The sequence below is a fragment of the Hakea prostrata genome, chromosome 2, assembly GCF_041222555.1.
Source record: "Hakea prostrata isolate BN-2017 chromosome 2, UWA_Hpros_2, whole genome shotgun sequence".
Taxonomy (NCBI): Eukaryota; Viridiplantae; Streptophyta; class Magnoliopsida; order Proteales; family Proteaceae; genus Hakea; species Hakea prostrata.
In genome coordinates, this window is record NC_142601.1 from 24,864,663 (window position 1) to 24,882,956 (window position 18,294).

Below are 18,294 nucleotides of genomic sequence, written 5' to 3' on the forward strand. Positions count from 1 at the left end.
AAAAGGTCTTGCTTAGCTGTTTTGGTCATGTTTTTGGGTACAGGGCTGGTTTGGTCTTTTTCTTTGAAGTAGGGGTTGTCACCTATATCTATTTATAGTCTCTTAGTAGGTTGAGAGGGGTAGAGGAACTAGGGTTGTAGCTGCTCTTCTTCATCATAGTGAAAACCATCTATTCTCGGCTTGGACATAGCCTTTGAGTGAACCATGTAAATCTCATCTTACATGTGCTTTTGCATTGCTTTGCATAATTAGAGAATAATTCTCAAAATATTGAGAAACATAGATAAAACAGCCCCTCGCTCCCCTAGTAACCGTGCATTCAACTATTTGACCCCTTCGAGTGCTATAAGGTTGTGCTCAAACTATAGGGAAGAACTTGTGGAATAGATTTATCGAATTTCATATGAAAACTAGATATTAAGGGATAATACTGTGGTGCATATTATAGGCCAACTTAAGTGGATGTTGGGGGTAGATTGCCTCCAATGAGAATTCTAGGGGTTCATGAACCCATAATGGGGACACGGCCAATAATGTCCAGTATATGAAGAGTGACTATGGCCTCAGGTGGTAGGATATGGATGGTAAGTCAGTTGGCTACACCAATGAGAAAAAGTTCAAGAAGTCTGACTTCACCCGTACTCTATAGTTTAGCTTACTAGACCTAGTGTAGATTCATGTCCGAAGGGTATCTACAACGATGTGACCTACCAATCTAATGTGCTCAAGGTATGTCTACTTTTGTCACCGATATTTGAATCTTGTGGGTGAATTGTAAGTGTTAATTAATTTATCAAAGATTTAAAATACCAGTTTCTTAATTTTATTTGTCTTTTGTGTCTCATCCCATTAATACTACTAATCTTTTTGTTGTTTATTATGTAGCTTTGGTTTTCTCAAGTTTAATTCTCTTCGTTAAATTCTACTCTAGTAAACTACCTCATTTATTTCATGTTCTTTTTGCATTTAACCTTCTTCTTCTCAAGTTTTTGCTGTGTATATAAATACGGGGTAGGGCTTTGACATTGAAGCATCTAAAGTTCTAAAGTCATTTAGCATTTAGGAAATCAAAGTTTTTGTAATATTGTGTCACGTGATTTATGTGCATGTGTTATTCATGCATATCTAGTTTCTATTTCGAAATTCCATAGATCCATTCTGTGAGTCCTCTATAGTTTGAGCGCTACCGAATAGCACTTAAAGGGGTCTAGTAGTTAAATGCACAATTACTAGGGGAGCCAGGGGTTGTTTTATCATAGAGGCCGATTTGCAGCATACCTGTCTACATCATATGGGAGCATCTACAGTCTTAAGGACATTGGCAAGTGTCACACAACTCAGCCCAACCTTATATATATATATATATCACATACATACATTATATATCAGCTCCATTGAGACTTACCCTTTTTGTTCCCCTCTCCCCTCTTTCTTACCTCCAGTCAACTATATCAACACATCTGGATCTGTTTTTTACTTTCTTTTCTTATCCTTTTTGTTTCAAATATGCCATTCCTCCCTCCCTTCCATTTCTTCCTGCAACTAATTGAATATTGAAACACAATTGAAATCTGAATAATCGATTTTTCTTGGTCTGTGTTGATTGAAGTCAAGAGGGATATCAAATGTGGTTATGGTTACTTCTTTTTTACATGTCTCCCAAAAGCCCTTCTAGCTTCAGCAATGGCACTTGGCTTCTTTTTCTCCGGCATCTGAAACTCAGGTAAGTGCAACCCCCAACACCCCCCCCCCCTTTTCCAGGTCTAAGGACCCCACTACCTGCAGCTGCCATTATCCTCTTCCTCCTATGTTGTCCACAACCTCTAGTAAACTTTTTCCCCTTCTCCTTCAGTTTAAGAATTTCAGGATTCTTTTTCACTTGCTCATATTTTATTCTTCTTTGTTTATTTATTCATTTATATTTAAGTCCTATACTGCGGTTTATTATCAAAAATTCTAAATGCTGATTATATTTTTTTCCCCAAATTTGTTTGCTATTATTTAGTACCAAGTATATTAACTAGATGAGAAGCTACTGATGTATCATGGATTTTTTTTTTTTTTGGGGGGACCTTTGGTAGCTTATTTTTAGTTTTTAATTATATAAGTTATATACACCATCATGGTTCCGCCTCAATAGGTGCTTCATTGTCTAAGCGCTTCGACTGCCCTAAACGTCGTGGGAACTATGTATTCGAGTTGTAAAATGGAGACTCTTGATTTACTTAATATGTTTTTGAATGAGGACACTTACGTTGTGCACGTAAGAGTAGTTGTCTAGTAGATCTGACAAGTTGAACTCATCTCAACCATATAGCACACCATGTATTGACCTTTCCTTTATTTCAGCTGTTAAAAGCGATGTGTACAGAGCTGATTCTTCAAATGCTTTTTGGAATCATATGGGCAACACTTGAAAATGTATTCAGCCGAAACGTTGAATGTGGATCATAGCAAGGAGCAGGAACTATTTCCATATTTTGTAATTTACACTTGTGTCTGGATTGAAGGTCGCATCTTGAATGGTTGTACTCTGCTCTCAGGGGTTGAATAAGACTGGGCTTTTGTATGAGCGTTAATATTGTAATGGAAACAGATCATTAGATGGCTAGAGTAGGAGCTATATTTTTGCATGGGCGTTAAAGTTGTGACTGAACCAGATCAAGAATAGCCAAACATCTAGCCTTGTGTAACAGAAGATGAAATGAGTGGAAATGTGGAAAAAGAAGAAGAAAATAGAAGAGGGAAGACCAATTAGAGGAAGTTACCCTAATTGGTTATAAAATATCATGTTTATAATGATGTATGTATGCAATAAAGATAATCACTTGTTTGTATTTACAAATTAACACATACAACAACAACAATAAGCCTTGTCGCAACTAAACGGGGTCGGCTACATGGATTCTTGCCCTCCAATCAGTTCTGTTCGAGGCCATGCTAGATACACCTAAACTATGCGTATCCTTTCTCACCACTTCTCCTAAGGTTATCTTAGGTCTATCCCTAGCTCTTCTAGTTCTTTCAATATGGATTATATCACTTTTCCATACAGGGGCTTTTATAGGTCTCCGTTGAACATGGTTGTGCCACCTCAAACAACTTTCTCGAAGCTTATCACTTATGGGAGCAACTCTTAGACCAACTCTAATATGATCATTTCTTGTCTTATCCATCCTAGTTTTGCCACTCATCCATCTTAGCATCCTCATTTCTGCCACACTGAGTAGGAATTATATTTAAAGAAGACTCCTTGTGCTCGTAACCCTCCCCTAGAGCCGGAGCATGGATATCACAATTCAGCTTGGATATCCTTGAAGAAAGACATTTTGAAACAAGGCTCTGGTAACATGTCGCCAAGTTGAATCATTGAGCTGATGAAACGAGTAGAGATAAACTTTCACATCACATCTTGAACAGAATGACATTCCACTTCTCTGTATCAAAACAGAATTATTAGTATTTCATAAACGGCCTAGTTGATGTAGTGTATGTTTAGATGCTTGCTGATCAAAAAATTTAAAATGTGTAGAAGTGAGTTTAACTATATGAATTCATCTGAAAAATGACTCATGGCACTACTCAAACTTCTACAGTAGACCTGATCACCCTAATCTGTTGCTTCCTCCCAAGTAATCAGATTGCCACCAACAAATATATAATGACCATCATAGAGCTCCTATCACCTTCGGCTGCTACCTAGATAGTAACTCAGCATTAGAAATTAACAGCATTGTCAATATGATTCCAAGGTTGGTAAATAAGATCTTATCTTGAAGCAGCCTAAACATATGTTATCATATGACTTCTATCCACCAAGTGAACATGCTTGGTTCTCTACATGAATTGACTAATAACACCCACTGCAAGACCAACAACCTTTTGTACTGTTCTTGTCCACAAAATATTTATCATCATTGATTTTAAGTTTTAAATAAAGATCCGAGTCTGAATTGCCACTCATTAAGAAACTCGTAACACATACTTTATTTGATACATTCTAACATCTTTTTTGGCTTCGTACAACCTCATTTCCCATGATTAATTTGACACTCCCCAAATCTTTTATCTAGAAGTGATGGTGTAAGTTAGTTTTGAAATGGTTGATACATGCTAAATCATTGCTAGAGATAATAACGTCAACATACGTTATTATTGATTTCACTTTGCAGCCTTAGGAATGAACAAAAGCGAATGGTCAAAGTAGTAGTATGTAAACCAACAACTAGTAAACATTATGGATTTAACTCCTATGTGGTTTTAACTTATTCAATTTCATTTGCAGTGTTCTACTAGAGATAGTATTTTCATTAGAAACATGTTGTGAGGAGTCTCGCTAACATACATGGGGTTTTCTTATTTTGCTTCTTTCCATGATTATGAGGAAGGAAAAAAAAAAAAGGAGATTAGAGGATATTAACCATAATATGACCGTTGGAGATCTATGAAGAGTATGACAATTGGAGATCTTGGATAATTGACCATTGCAAATAATTTCTTTTCTTATGTACAACATACCACATTTATTTTATTCTTTATTTATTGTATTATATATACACATTAAGAGGTAATACAAAATCACTTTTACACAAAATCTTCTTAACATGGTATCAGTTTAGGATGATCCAAAGCTTTCCAAGTGAAGCTAATTTCTTTTTTCAAGAGCAGTAAAACGATCCCTACGTTTTTTTTCCGCTGCCTTTACAATGATGGATCCATCTCTCAATGCTCTTGCTATGATTGTTGCTTCCAATAATGTTGTTTCCATCCACTTTGATGGTTCTTCTCCATATTTTCTACATCATTTGGATAATCCTGGTGCTATATTCGTCACGCAGCTTTTACGCGGCGATAATTATCCCACTTGGAATCGTACAATACGGATGGCTCTTGAGGCCAAACATAAGCTTGCCTTATCGATAGCTCCTTGCCTAAACTCGCCACTGATTCTTTGGAGCTTCACGCATGGACATGATGCAATAGCATGATCCTTTTTTGGTTGCTAAATGCTCTTTCACTTGATATTGCTAATAGCATTCTCTACATTTCTACTGCCCACGAGGTTTGGGATGATCTTCGTGGTTGTTTTTCTCAAAATAATGCTCCTCGAATTTTTGAGATCCGACGTAGCATTTCTAATCATCGTCAAGGAACCTCTTCTTTGGCATCTTATTATACTATTCTCAAGGGTTTTTGGGACGAAGTCGACTCATAAAATTTGTTCTCACCTTGCACTTGTGGTCTCTTGTCAAAACACACTGATCGTCAACAACAAGATCACTTGAATTTTTAATGGGCCTCAATGATTCTTATTCTTCTGTTCAGAGTTAACTCCTTTTGATGGAACCCTTGCCTAACATCAATCGTGCTTATTCTCTTCTATTGCAAGAGGAGCGTCATCGCTCCCTCCATGAGTTACCGAACCCATCATTGCATCAATCTGCCCTTGCAGCCACTACTCATCTTACACAATCTAAAAATGGTAAGAAGCCTATGTATCACTGTGATTTTTGTGGCATGGAAGCCATTCAGATTCCTATTGTTTTAAGAAACACTGTTATCCTCCCAAGAGCAACAATATATACATTAAATCAACATCACTTGGACTCTTTGCTCGATCCTTTGCCGCCATCAACCCAAGAACAAATTTTGCCCCCTCCTTTACTTCAGCGCAGTATCATCAATTATTGGCATTTATCGAATATGGTAATCCCACACCTTTAGCTAATGCTGTTGGTAATTCCCCTTCCCTATGGGTTATTGATTTCGGAGCAAATTTTCATATGGCTTCTAAGTTACATTTCTGTAACACTAATAAGGTGGTTTCTTATACTTCTCCGATTACATTACTCAATGGTGAAACAACCCCTATATCCCATTTAGGGACTTGCACCCCCACCCCTTCCATATCTCTTAATAATGTCTTATATGTTCTTTCATTCCCTTTTAATTTATTATCCGTTAGTCAAATCATTAAGCTCTCAATTATTCAATAACATTTTTTCCTCATCATTATGTCTTTCAAGACTTACCAATGAAGTAAATGATTGGATTGGGTAAAGAGCATAATGGTTTATATTATTTGGAGTTGCTTCCCTCCATTATTGCAGCATCATCCACTCATTCCCACTCCTTTGATGTGTGGCATTGGTACTTAGGCCACCCATCTCGCAACATTATTAACTCTTTATCACGTTTTAATTCTTGCATTTCAGTTTCTAATAAATGTGTTTGCACTACTGCCTCGGGTCGTTCGGTCTCAATTCCCTTCCGAATCGGGTCTGATATGATGGGGACATCCTAACCAAATACTGCTAGATAGTCCTAGGTATGACACCAAATGATTCGGGAAAGCGTCAATGAACATCATTGGAGAACATCCCATATTATTCCCTCCGATGTCCAAGGACAGAAGTGTCAAAAGGACACTCCCCAATCCCAAACCATACCTAATCAAACACATTCTCAGATCAGTCATGTCATACACAATTAACAATTCATCATATAAAAGAGAATATAAAGTCATGATCTAATCATTAAACAACATAGTAGTAAGCAATTCATATAAGCTTTAATAATGAAAAAGAAAACATAAGTGAAGTGCTACTGTACTTACAATAGTACATTAGAAGTATAAAGTACAAGAACAGTACATAAACTCAGATTTTCATAAGGTATAAACTCAAGAGTATACAATCTATGTTATTATGAAACAACTGTCCTTACCTTGATTATCGCCGAAGATAATCCAAAGATCAAAGAGAGTAACTCCAAACTTAGCAAATAAACCCCTAACAAGCATAGATACAACATTAAGAAAGATACCTAAAAGATCAGAGAGCAAACGAATCGAATCGGGCGAAAAATGAAGCTAATGCCTCCTTTGGTCGAGTGCTTGGTCTACTTACCCAGTCGACCAACCGAGTTAGTACGGAAATGTAAAGACTGATTTGGTCATAACTTCTTCGTTTGAAGTCTGATTGATCCGAAATTCGAAGGGGAACTTCCTAGAATGTATTAGAACTATATGGGAAGATAAAATCATCAAGTCATGGTCAAAATATGGGTTCTTAATTTGACCCAAGAAACTAGAGTTTCAACCTTATGGCTCTCATGAAAAGGCTATGATCACAGGATGAAAGAGAATGATTGCTATCAAGAAAATAACAAGAAAAATCATTGAAAACCAAGTTTAGATTAACATAAATATTACCCATGAGGTTTCCCTCGCATGGGAGGTTACCAAAGGTTTCTAGAGAGATCATACAAGGTAAGGGTTTCAAGAAATTAATCAGGCTAGGGTTAAGATCTTGATGATGATCATAGATCTCAAAGAATAGAATGAGATCATTGAATAGATGGTTGCAAGAATGCAGCATCTTCTTCCTGATCTCAATCAAGAACAAGATCGAAGAAAAGAAATTCGTAATGTTGAAGTGATTACTAACCTTGAATTGGCAGATCAGAGATGAGAAGCTTCAGATCTGCAGAGGAATTGTTTGAATCACCAGAGAGAGTTTCGGAGAGGTCTTCTCACGTTCAAAAAGTGTTTAGGAGGCTGCCGTAACTAAGAAACACGAAGTAGGGTTTAAATAAAAGTGAAAAACCCTAAAATTGCATTTTCTAGGATTTAGCAAACCTTTGGTCGAGTGCTTGGTCGATTGGCCCAATCGACCAATGAGTCGACCAAGGCAAACAGTAAGGAACAAACAATGAATTGAAGGATCAAATGGGCTCTAAACCTCAAGGGCTTTTGCACACATATCAAGTGACATATCTAGTGTGTAGAATTACCTTCAAGCCAAGTCAGATAGTACTCCAAGTCCTTCAACTAATCTCATCTTCAGACAAGTGCAGCTTCCTTTCCAGATCAGTACAGACTTCCAAGATTTGAACTCCACCATCAATATCCATAGGTTCAGAGTCAAACATCATGTCTTCAACTGAGAGGGCCCATAGCTGGCTTCTTCCTTTACTCCGGGTCTTCGGACCTAAAACAACCGGGTTTTCGGGTCAAGGTCAGGGTTAGGTTAGGGCTGGATTTCACATCGGGTCTTCGGACCTACAAACAATAGGGTTTCCGGTCAAGGTTAAGGCTGGGTTTCACATTCTCCCCCCCCCTTAAAAGAAATTTTGTCCTCAAAACAAGCGCGGGCCAAGAGGGGCCCCCATGCCCCCCCCCCTCGGGTGTGTTTCCCCGCGATGGGGGGGCGCCCCCTTTGTCCCTGTCTAGGATTTTGGCTGGCTCTTCATCATAGGTAAGATCAGCACTAAGTCCTTCAGGTGCTTGCTATAGTATGTGTTCCGAATTCTGTATGTACTTCCGAAGCATCGAAACATGAAACACATTATGAACTCTAGCAAAAGATGGGGGTAAGGCCAAACAGTATGCGACGGGTCCAACCTTTTCAAGAATCTCAAAAGGTCCAATGAATCGAGGGCTAAGCTTTCCTTTAACATTGAATCTCATCACACCTTTCATAGGTGATACCTTTAAGAAAACTTTCTCCCCGACTTGAAATTCCAAGTCGGTCCTTCTCTTGTCCGCATATTTTTGTCTTGACTGAGCAGACTTAATCTTTTCTCTTATCATGTTCACCATTGCACTTGTGGCTTCAATCATTTATGGATCTAAGACTTTTCTTTACCAGTCTTAGTCCAGTACAAGGGTGTCCTACAAGTGTTACCATACAAAGCCTTAAATGGAGCCATGCCTATTGTTGCATGGTAACTATTATTATAGGCAAACTTAACCAAAGCTAAGTGTTCATCCCAATTGCCACCCATATCCACAACACAACATCTTAGCATATCTTCCAAAATCTGAATTGTTTGCTCAGATTGTCCATCAGACCGTGGGTGATGAGCAGTACTAAAATTCAACTGGGTTCCCAAAGCTTTTTGCAAACTATTCCAAAACCTTGAGGTGAACCTAGGATCACGATCAGAAACAATACTCACAGGCACTCCGTGCAGCCGAATTGCATTGTCCACATAAAGTCTAGCTAGCTTATCCAAAGTATGAGTGATATTCATGGGAATAAAATGGGCTGATTTGGTCAACCTATCAACGATTACCCATACCGTATCATTACCTTTACTTGTCCAAGGCAAGCTGGTCACGAAGTCCATAGAGATATCTTCCCACTTCCAACTAGGAATTAGAAGGGGTTGAAGTAATCTAGATGGAGGTTGTTGAACGGCTTTCACACGTTGATAAGTATTACACTTAACCACAAAATCTTCCACATTGGCTTTCAAACCAATCCACCAAAAATGTTCTCTTAAGTTCTTGTACATCTTGGTGCTTCCAGGGTGTACTGTGAAAATAGACTAGTGTGCTTCCTTTAAAATCTCCTTCTTGATTTCAACATCCGAAGGCACACAAAGTCTTCCTTTAAACAGTAAGGCACCGTCCATAGTGTCACATCCACCCAGCCGGTATCCTACCTGGCATACCCGGGTATGTGATCCATAGTCCCAAGGATCAAGTATCGATCAACCATGCCTCCCACATACGCGATAACACAATCATGAACAATAATAATCAAGGTTAAAGCATATAATAAAAGAAATCATGAATAACATAAGAACAGATAATCATAGTGCGGAATAAAACGATACCAAATATATAATCAAAAGAAAGGAAGTGAGTAGAAATCACTCCCTCAGTACATAGCGGAAAGTAGATCAATCAAAGTTAAAGTTTACAGATCCAAAATTTAAAAGAGTATAATAATATAAAAGTCTAAACTAAGGTCTCCTCGATCTTATACAAGTATCCTTATAGGTATAAACATAGGGGACCAAACATGGCCTTTCCACACTAAGGTCGAGCTAATCCTGGTACGGAGGGTAACCACCCTCGGGATCTTCACCGTGACCTTCATAGTAGCCAAGACCTTCAGAGTAGTATAAGGAATCCGGGTCCATCTCGAGGAAGGAGCCATCAGGTTCTTCAATACCTACAGGGTAATCTAACAAAACAATTGCACAAAAAGGAATGAGTTCGAGAGAACTCAGCAAGGCAGTTATTCCATAATACATAAGACATATGATACGAAACATAACATGATGCAAAATAATATGAAACTGATGATGCAATATGATTCTAACTCTACATATGCTAGTCTCTATGGTAGACATGCTTTAAGTCATAGCACCATACTTCTTTGGGTAAGTCTTAGTCACTCAGCGCCGGTTGGTAATGGGTCCTGCATCCATCTCGGACAATCCATGGCTGGGGTTTCGGTCACCGCTCTCTCACACCACCATTTGGTCTAAGTATTGGCGCATGTCAAGGTAAAGCCTAGCCCAATGCAAGTCATCTACTCAGTTGTATCATGTCGAATTCGGATACGTCCATTACTCCCATCCCGGGATCCTTTCCGGTATCCTTCACACTAAAGTCAGTGTATCCGACTCTCTTAAATACGGACTCATCAACCCTATTGGTCATCCACAAATAGTAGACGGGAAGCTCTCACGTCCTCTCACGGATATGACTCACCGGTCTCAAGCGCCCGCGAGCCCAAGTCTAGCTATTTGCAACCCTACTAATGAATGGCCCCTTTCGGGTATCCGCAATGTGATTTATGTCCTCTCACGGATATAACTCACCGGTCTTTAGTGCCCATCAAATCACACTACTACCATGGGTCGTTCGGTCTCAATGCACTTTCGATTCAGGTCGATACAACAAGGACATCCTAGCCAACACATTTAGACAAGTCCTATGTATGTCATCCAATAGTCCGGGAAAGCGTCGGTGGGCATCTTCGGAGAACATCCCATACTATTCCCTCCGATGTCCAAGGACAGAAATGTCAAAAGGACATTCCCTAATCCCAAATCATACTTATCCAATCACATTCTCAGTTTCATCATATCATACATACATGATACTTCATCATATTGAAAGATAAGTCATAACATCAGATGATCAATCATATATGAAATTGACAAGAAATTATAATCATGATAAGTAAGAGTATGTAAACATGATACTACTGTCATAAGGTGCTTACAACAGACATATGATGTCCAAAAACAATTAATAAGCTAAGCCCTACTAAGTTGTCAACATCAAGGTAAAAATCACATAGTCTATGTTATATGGTGATAACCGTCCTTACCTTAATTGAATCGAAACTAATACCAAGGATCACTTAGAATAGTCCCTAAATCAGTGCTTGCACCCTAGACAACATATGTGCAACATTAGAGAAAGAAACAATCAAATCAGAGGTCAAACGGATCAAATCGAGCAAATACAAGGTTGTTATACTCATCTGGTCAACTGACTGGTAGATTGACTCAGTCGACCAAGTGAACAGTGCGGGGCTGAATAGTGAAATTTTATCCGAAACCTAGCTTACGGGGCTCAGATCGATCCGAAACTTGGAGGGATTGATTGTAACAGTATAAAAACACTATCTAGCAAGTAAATAACATAATCTAATGGTCTAATTAGGAATCCCCAAATTCAAACCCTATGTTCTAAATAGAAGAAGCATAGCATCAATTGAAATCAATGAAATTGAAATGGAAATGAAGGAATTAGCTAGGGGAATTGATGAGCAATGGATTAGGATCATATGCAAGCATGGAAATCAGACTTAGCATGCTTCATACATCAGTTTAGGACAAGAATATAAGAAGTTAAGAAGAGAATTAAAGAAATGCATATGCAATAATCAAAATGAGAGCATAGCATAGGCAAGAATGGAAAGAGATCATGTATTTGTAAGGAATGAACACTTGGAGTGGTGATTGCAAGGTTCCAGCACCAACTCCAAGGTTACAACAGCAAGAAGAAGAAGAGAATAGAGGATGAGAGAGAGATATCATACCTTGGAGAGGAATTTGAGAGAAAATGCAAGGATTCTTGAAGAGGATCTTCACTAAACCCTATAAAGTGCTTTGGGAAGCTCCCTCCTCGTTCTCTGGAGTCCAAATGATTAGGGTAGGGTTCTATTCACGAGGTCCCAATAAGTAGGCTTAAAATAATCAATAAATTTGTAATTTTCATATTTAAAGCTTGATGGATGATCTTCATCAAGATCATCACTCGCTTTTGAAGGAAACCATGTATTCATCTTCTTTCCTTTTTTTAGATTCAATGTTCTTCAACCTTAGATCTGTTTTTCTAGAAGATGTATGCATGCTTTTCATGAATTCTTTATCAGATTAATAATCCATCACTCTATAGTTTCTCGTCCATGAATTTGCCATGATTTCTCCAAGAACCATGATTGATCTAATTATGGTAAGTTTTTGTTTCCTATTTTGTGACATGAAGACTTGATATTATTAGGGTTTTGAAGTCTTCTATAGACCAATATACTATTCTTGCATATTCCCTCTTGATAAAATTCGGATTTCGAATCAGAAATCTCGGATTTTGTCAGTCACTGACTCTGTTGGTCGACTAAGTCAGTAGACCAATCAATCGACCAATGAGGACAGTAACCTTATATTTGATCTGTTTTGGATGATTCGATCTCTTTCCTTCTAGGTTTCTTTCCTAATATGATATATATATAACTTGTTTAGGACTTTCTTTCTAAGTTTAGACAAGATCTTCCTTGATCCCCAAGATCCTTTGTGACGTAATTAAGGTAAGGATAGTTATTTCCTTAATTACATAGATTGCATGATTTAGTTTCCATATTTGAATCTCTTTGATTTATTTCCATAAATAGATTCTTATATTGACTTATTACTGATGCAACTACTCTAATTACAGTAGCATTAATTGTTTATGCTAATTAATTCATATATGATTTACATGTCAATTATATACATGTTGGATCATGTTATTGATTTCTTTCCATATGGGGAGTTACTATATTTGTGATATGATTGATTCATGGTTGTGAATGATTAGATATGGTTTGGAAAGGGGAGGTGTCCTTTTGAGACTTCTGTCCTTGGACACCTACGGGAATATTATGGGATGTTTCCGGAGATGCCCTTTGACACCTTCCTAAACTGTTGGTTGATATACCTAGAGTTGTCTAGTAGTGTTTGGCTAGGATGTCCCGTTATATCAGACCCCAATCGGAGGGGTATTGAGACTGAACGACCCATGGTAGCAATGGGGATTCATGGGCGCTCAAGACCGGTAACCAACCTGTGAGAGGACAGGAATCACATTGTGGGGGCCATTCATTGGTAGGGTTGCATATGGATAGACTTGGGCTCATGGGCGCTCAAGACCGGTAACCAACCCGTGAGGGGACATGAGAGCTTCCCGTTTACCATATGTGGATAACCAATAGGGTTGATGAGTCCGTAGTTAGGGACTATGAGGACTCTAGTGTGAAGGATACCAGAAAGGATCGCCAGGGGCAAGGAATGGACATATCTGGATCTGAGTTGATGTAACTAAGTAGAAGACTCGCATTTGGCTAGGCTTTAACCCTGACATTTGTCGGTACTTAGACCAATGGTGATGTGAGAGAGCGGTGACCTAAACCCCAGCCATGGAATGTCCCGAGGAATGTCGGACCCACTACCAAACGGCGTTATGTGATGAGACCTTCCTAAAGAAGTACGATGCTATGACTTAAAGCATGTCTGCCAATAGAGACCAGCATACATAGAGTTAGAATCATATTGCATCATATGTTTCATATCACATTGCATCTTACTTTGCTTTGAAATACTGCTATTTATGTTATTATGGATTAACTGCTTTACTGGGTTTCTTTTGAAACTCACTCCTTTTGTGTTATGTATTGTTAGATTTCTCTACAGGCTTTGAGTATCATGACTGCTCGTATGAAGAAGCGCAAGGAGAAGAGACATACCTCCAGGAAGGTGATTGCGGCTACGAAGATCACATTGAAGATTCCGCGGGTGGTTATGTTGCGTACAATGCTTAGTCTGTCGATAGAGTGGAAGCGCCCTTGTGCCATTTTTTAGATTTATACTTATAGAGATGTTTTCTATAAGATTTAGAATGATTTAGTTACTCATTGTACTTGTTATTGGGATTAGTTTTTGATCTCTTTTCTTTTTCTTTCTGAACTACTATTCCGCTGTTGGTAGAGTGAGATTTCTGCCTCACTTTTACTTTATGATTTTGACATTATTGTTACCTTTCGTACTCTGATGATATATGATTTATTCCTTCCTTATTTGGATCTCTCATTTATACTTTGCACATTGATTATTTATGTTCATGATTATGTTATTGTCTATGTGGGAGGTTGATTACCTCGATACTTGATCTTCGGGGTTGTGGATCACACACTCGGGTATGCCAGGTAGGGTACCGGCTGGGTGGATGTGACAGCCCGACCGCCCATATGAGCACCACCAATTCCTTCATGTACCTCGGCCAGAGCTAATTCCGATTCTTCGGGACCCAAGCATCTTAAGAGGGGTCCAACATAGGATCTCTTGTATAGCCTTCCATTTTGCATTATGAATCGCGATGATCGTACCTTGATTAATCTTGCTTCTTTTAAATCTTCTGACAATTTATCATCTCTTAGATATTCCACGATCGGATCCATCCAGCACCGTTCATCTTCAATATATGATATCTCCTTCTCCTGATAACTTGGGAATGTTACTTCCTCGATATAGATTGAAGGGTTTAAATTCTTTTCCTTGGCATTAGCTAGCCTTGATAGCTCATCTGCCATTATATTTTCTTTTCTTGGGATTTGACATACTTTCAGATTCCTGAATTCTTTCTGCAATGCTTGCACAATCTCTTGATACTTTTGTAATTGGGGTTCTTTGACGCCATACTCCCCTTGTACTTGATTGACAATAAGCTGTGAGTCACTAAAAATAGTTACCTCCGCTATCGCCAATGCTTTTGACAATTGAAGTCCAACTATTAGAGCCTCGTACTCTGCTTCATTGTTACTTGCTTCGAATGCAAATCTTAATGCATACAAAATAATAAAACCTGCTGGACTCTTCAAAATAATTCCAGCCCCTGCTCCTTGCTTATTACTCGAGCCATCCACGTATACCTCCCAGACAATCAGAATAGTGGGTTCGACAAATCTCCTCCACTGGTGCAGTAGTCTCTACTACGAAATCGGCCAATGCCTGGGCTTTAATTGTCGTTCGTGGCTTAAAGCTTACTTGGAACTCGTTGAGCTCGAACGACCAAGCTACCATTCTTCCAGACAAATCAGGTTTACGAAGAGCTTTACAAAGGGGAAAAGTAGTAAATACTTCAATTGGATGAGCCTGAAAGTATGGCCGTAGTTTTTTAGCTATTATTATAAGAGCCAAAGCCTGCTTTTCGATCTGAGAGTACCGTGCCTCTGCGTCGAGTAATACATGGCTGACATAATAGATTGGCCACTGCTTTTTGTCTTTTTCTCGAACGAGTACCGCGCTTATTGCCGAGGGGGATGTTGCTAAATATAGTTGCAAAATTTCTCCCTTTTCGGGTCAGGACAGTAGCGGTGGTCTTCCCAGTGTGTCCTTCAAATCTTTGAAAGCCTTCTGACACTCTTCAGTCCATTTCGCCTCCTTACTGCCCCTCAAATCTTTGAGTGCTTTGAAAAAAGGTAGGCACTTTTCTCCCGACTGTGAGATGAATCGGTTCAAAGTGGCCACTCTCCCCATTAAGCATTGCACATCTTGAACAGTCTTGGGCGCTTCCATATCAATCAAAGCTTGTATTTTGGCCAGATTAGCCTCAATACCTCTTTGTGATACCATAAAGCCCAAGAACTTGCCCGACGAGACTCCGAAGGCGCACTTTTCCGGATTCACCTTCAGTAGGTATTTTTGCAGTACTGAAAATACCTCCGCTAAATCTTCAATGTGTTTTGTCCTCGCAGTGCTCTTTACCATCATATCATCAACATACACTTCCACATTTTTCCCGATCAAGTCTTTAAAGATTTTGTTGACAGCCCTCTGATAAGTAGCCCCTGCATTTTTCAGGCTAAACGGCATGACTTTGTAATAGAAACTCTCACGATCAGTCATGAAAGCCGTAAACTTTTCGTCCTCTTTATTCATGAGGATCTGGTTGTATCCTGAGTATGCATCCATGAAACTCAATGTTTCATATCCTGCCGTGGCATCTATCAACAGATCAATCCTTGGCAATGGATAACAATCTTTTGGGCAAGCCTTGTTAAGATCTGTGTAATCTGTACACATTCTCCACTTTCCATTTGCCTTCTTGACCATTACCACGTTGGCCAACTAGATTGGGCATTCTATAGGTTCAATGAAACCAGAGTTTTTCAATTTTTCAACCTCACCCCGAACGGCTTCATACTTTTCTATGGAGAAATTTCTCCTCTTTTGAATTACCGGTTTCACCTTCGGATCTATCCAAAGTTTATGCTCTGCAACTTGCCGATCAATTCCTGGCATATTGTCCGCAGACCACGCGAACACATCGCTGTTTTGTTGAAGAAAAGACTTCAACTCCTTCTTGAATTCTTCCAACTGCTCAGACCCAATATAAGTAATCCTTTTTTCATCATCTGGATATAGCTGAATTTATTCCAACTTTTCTACTGGCTTGGGCCTTTGCATCTCTACCTCATCCCAATCGTCTCGTACTTCTATTGGTAACGTAGTTACCTTTCTTGGGCCCTCCTTATCCTTCAAATATGCCACATAGCACTGTCGAGAGATTCTTTGGTCAGATGAAACTTGACCAATTCCCATTTCTGTCGGGAATTTTATTTTCAGGTGCTTTGTTGAGACTATAGCACCTAACTTCAATAGGGATGGCCTTCCGAGGATGACATTGTAAGCCGGAAGTTCTCGGACCACCAAGAAATTTACCCGAACAGTAGCCTCTTTGGGGAAACTTCCAATCGACAGATCTAGCTGTACAGATCCTTCTGCTATTGTGGACGATCCTGCAAAGCCATACAGGTGAGTGGATGACGGCTCCATCAAGTCCTCATCCACTTTAAGCTTTTGATAAGTTGCATAGGATAAGAGGTCTGCAGCAGACCCGGTGTCAACTAACACCTTATGCACTTCTCGGCGTGCTATTTCTACCTTGATGACTATGGCATCATCATGAGGTAAACAGACGCCTCTTTCATCTTCTTCGCCGAAGGTGATCGAACCCTCACCATTTGACCTTTTACGCTTCTGTGTTTCTCCAGTTCCCACAAACTTGGATTTGGCTTTCAACTTTCAGAGCGACTCAAGTTCAGGACCTCCAAATATTGTTAGTATGGGTGACCGAGTGGCATCGATCACTTCCTTACCTTTCTTAGATTTAGGAGCCTCCGTCGGTTGTTCTGGACTAACCGGACATTCCCTCTTGTTACTTGTGTCTCGCGGTTCTGCTCGTCTCCCTCTAACGAAATTGGACAAGTGCCCTTGAGATATCAATCTTTCAATATCCGCCTTTAAATGTCTGTAATCATTGGTATAGTGATCGTAATCCTTGTGGAAACGGCAATACCTTTCTCTATCCTGCTCCCCAGGTTTGGTGGGAAGCTTTGGAGGCCATTTCAAGATATTCTGCTTCTTTATAATATTTAAAATATCAGCCCGAGGAGTATTTAATGGAGTATACTCACTTTTACCGCGAGATCTTTGCCGCCATGCCTGATGAGGCTTTCCAACTCGATCACGAATATTCTGCTTCGGCCTCTACTTGTTCTCAGGGGCCTTCTGTTCTTTTGTAGAGGCTTTATTATCCCCCTAGCATGCGTCTAGGATCTCCGTCACCTTTGCCTACTTCTGACACCTTTGCACCAGCTCAACATAAGTGGTAGGCATGTCTTGAAGTAATAACTCCAAAAGCCGTTGGTTAGTGAGTCCAGTGAACAAAGCAGTTTTAGCCACTTGTTTATCTAGATTCTCTATCTCCATCGTGACCCTGTTGAATCTTTTCAGGTATTCCCGAATCGATTCACTTTTCCCTTGTCTGATAGTGAACAAGGTCTCCTCGGTCTTTTTGATTTGGATTCCGCTTTGGAATCGTCCTATGAATTTGCGCACCAATTCTTCAAAATCCACGATCCTTTCCGAAGGGAGGTTTGAAAACCATTTTTGTGCTGCTCCAGTCAAGGATGAACCGAAAACCTTGCAAAGGATTTCATCGGAATTACCCGCAACAGCCATAGTCTGCTGATAGTAACTGATGTGAGCGGTGGGATCTCCCGAACCATTGAACGTGGAAAAGTTCGGCAAACGGAAATTGTGAGGAAACTGATGTCCGGCTATGGTCTCGGCAAACGGAGTTTTTTGAATAACCAAATAGATATCATCAGTTATTCTTCCTCTCGCCAATTGTCCAAGTTTTTGATTGATATTGGCCAATTCTTG

General features: G+C 39.4%; 1 protein-coding gene across 1 annotated transcript in view; it reads left to right on the forward strand.

Annotated features, from left to right (window-relative positions):
• Positions 1-7,999, forward strand: part of LOC149024136 (BTB/POZ domain-containing protein FBL11-like) — a 41,969-nt gene extending 33,970 nt beyond the window's left edge. Inside the window, exon 15 of the mRNA XM_089143420.1 lies at positions 2,350-7,999. The gene's annotated coding sequence lies outside the window, so the exon portion shown is untranslated. The remainder of the gene's footprint in view (positions 1-2,349) is intronic.
• Positions 8,000-18,294: the final 10,295 nt, after the last annotated feature.